This window comes from Triticum aestivum, unplaced genomic scaffold (assembly GCF_018294505.1).
Source record: "Triticum aestivum cultivar Chinese Spring unplaced genomic scaffold, IWGSC CS RefSeq v2.1 scaffold94222, whole genome shotgun sequence".
NCBI lineage: Eukaryota > Viridiplantae > Streptophyta > Magnoliopsida > Poales > Poaceae > Triticum > Triticum aestivum.
The window spans coordinates 3,974-6,958 of record NW_025228401.1 but is presented as its reverse complement, the minus strand read 5'-3'; the positions used below and the strand labels follow the sequence as shown (position 1 = coordinate 6,958).

Genomic DNA, 2,985 nt, shown 5'->3' with positions numbered 1-2,985 from the left:
TGCAGACAAGACCTGTGTTTGTCTTTTATTTCCAAGTTTGAAATAGTCTAGTTCGGGTTCTTACATGATAGTGCATGTCACTTTATTTTTCACCGCTACAACGACCAAACCATGTTTTAAGAAAACGGTGTTTCATATATCTAGTAATAGAGTTCTTCTCTTCTCAGTTAGTACTCATGATGCCAAATGGCGCAATGGTGGTCGAGCAATATGGAGGGATGTAGACATTGCACATTGCTGGTAGCGTCTGTAGCGCTAGGTTCCTTATTTCCTCGAACTGCGGCAGTTGCTGAGGTTGGACAAAGCCCTGGGCCTGTGGGTTTTGCTGAGATGGCTGGAACGAGCCCTGGCCTGATGGATATTGTTGCTGAGGCTGCTGGTAGGAGACCTGGCTCGACGGTTGTTGTTGTTGTTGTTGTTGTTGTTGTTGTTGTTGTTGTTGTTGTTGTTGTTGATGCAAAATAATAGCATGAATGACATTGTGGATGGCTTGGCACCGTGACTGCTCGGGGGTCTGCCACAGTTGCTGACAACATAATTGTTGCAACAGTTGGTAACTTTGTTGCGATACTTGTGAGCTTGCATGTGCTATGTTGGGTTGTTGCAAGACGACATCCCTACATGGAATCAGTTGTTGTTGCAGAATTTGTTGAAGGATTTGTTGTTGTTGTTGTTGTTGTTGTTGTTGTTGTTGTTGTAGTTGTGCTTGTTGCTGCGAAATTGGTTGTTGTGGTTGCGGATATTGTGGTTGTGGTTGTGGATATGATTGTTGTGGTGGAAATGGTTGCGGCTGCGGATATGGTAGTTGTGGCAGAAATGGTTGCGGCTGCGGATATGGCTGTTGTGGTGGAAATGGTTGTTGTTGCCCTGGAAATTGTTGTTGTTGCTGCCCTAGAAATTGTTGTTGTTGCACCAATGGAACTTGCTCTTGTGGTTGTTGCTGAGATGGATTTTGTGGCTGCAATTATGGCACTGGAACTCTAACTGCAGTTGTGGTGGTGGTCGCCACGATAGCAAGGAGGGCAAGGATGAGAAAGGTCTTCATGGTGGATTTGTATTGACCACTGCTTGCTTGGCTTGAATGATGCACTCTACTTATGAGAATGATGGATGAGGAAGGATGATCATCATGCTACAGGCCTATTTATAGCTGTCATGGCATCATCTCCTTCACAATTGGCATTTGCTTGTCTGGAAAGTGCTTGGATGCTTCCTAAAATCATAATTTGGTATGTTGTGCTTGGTGGCACTATCATTCCACCACCAAAAAGTTGTGATAACACACATGACTCATCTTATTCACTTTACAACTCAAACACTAATCTAGATTGCCTAATTTTTTTTGAAACTAAGTTTGTAATGTTTTGCAAGTTGTTATGTGTAAACTAGATAAGCATTGCTTGCGCAGAACTTAGTTTGTAATCTTGTGTCACCTGTTAAGATAGATGAGACTAGTAATGTAACTTGATTTAGTAGGTCATGACTCATCAAATTCTTTTTACATGTCAAGTGTTTTAGCTTTCTAGAAGTTATTAGCAAACATCAATTGTGTAATGTTCTACAAGTTGTTACGTGTAAACTAGATAAGCTTGACTTGCACACAAAAAGGATTGTAATCATGTGTGACCTGTTAAGATAGATTAGAGTAGTAATAAAGCTTGCTTTGATAGACCATGACTCATCAAATTGCTTTTACTTATCTTAACTGTTGTATATGTTGTACAAGTTATTAACACTTATCACCTTAGTATGGCTTGCAATCTGTGTGCATGCCAAGGTATGTGTAGCTTCTATCCGTTTGTAGATCTTATTTTGTTTTACACGAAATCATGCAAATGATCACCTATGGTAACGCTTGCGAGTGCAGCTACAACAATGTTGGCAGGGTCGGCGGGAGGCAGCTGGATGGCATGAGTTCTTGTAACAACCTATAATTCATTATGGTTTTTTTTGTGGTACCTATAGTTCATTATGTTTGGAAAGATATGTGTTCTGTTTTTCTTGGGCGCTAAAAAACTTATGTTTTAAAATTTGCAAACTGGCCCTGTCTGTTCTATGGGCTGCTACTGGTGGCCAATTTGAAGACATGTGGTGCATTGGGCCTAGACGCTGCAGAGAGCCTAACTAGGCTCGCTCAGAAGGAAAAAAAACTCCCATGGATCGCTCCCTTGACGACCTCTCTCCTCTCTCGTGAACTAGGCACGCCGCACACCCACTCCCCTCCATGCACCGCTACCCCTCCCTTCCCCTCCCCTCACGCGTCGCCACCGCCAACCACCTCGTCTTCCTCACGCCGCCTCACTGCCGGCGTCCACCCGTATCCTCTCCCCAAAGCCATCGACCTCATATCTCACCATCTCTTCCCCATCTCATCACAAGAGAAGAGGGAGATCTTTTTTTCTCGAATACAGAAGTGGGAGATCGACCAGGTCTGGCGTCGGCCATGGCAGCGGCCACACTGCTGGTTGCTTCTTCTCCAAATACGGCGGCGGCTAGGTGGCGTCCTTGCGGGCAATGGAGGCGGTGGTGGGCGTGCCACCGCTGTGCTCGTGCGCCTATGAGCTGCAGATGACCAGCCAACGCTACCTCGACGCCCGGTTCACACATAACTAACGCACACACCACACAACAATCACCACTTGCATGCTCTACCCCTCTACCCTGTAGTACTCTGTTCTGTCAACTTCACTAACAGAAAATTCAGTTCACAGTATATTGCATATAAAAGATGCCGCCATGGCGTAATACTGGAACTGATCATTCCACCAGACTATACAAGTAACAACCGAAATAGCTAATCCAATCGGTTTTGTTGCTTGTGTAGAACGGATGGTGAGTTCGGCGGCGGGCATCCGGTAGGAGCGGTGAACATAACATATATGCATGTACAACACCAGCTCAGGTACTTAATCAAACCCACATCACTCTGGTGAAGCTCGCTCTAGTGATCGTTGGAAACAAACTATGGTGTTAGGAGCAAAATTC

The 2,985-nt window shown here is 44.7% G+C and overlaps 1 pseudogene across 1 annotated transcript; it reads right to left on the bottom strand.

The window, feature by feature from the left end:
• LOC123174134 (alpha/beta-gliadin A-III-like) lies at positions 1-1,060 on the bottom strand (annotated as a pseudogene). The gene is made up of 2 exons (XR_006486802.1): positions 659-1,060; positions 1-454 (listed from the first exon to the last, which is right to left on the bottom strand). The product of XR_006486802.1 is annotated as an alpha/beta-gliadin A-III-like (transcript).
• Between the last annotated feature and the right edge of the window lie 1,925 nt (positions 1,061-2,985).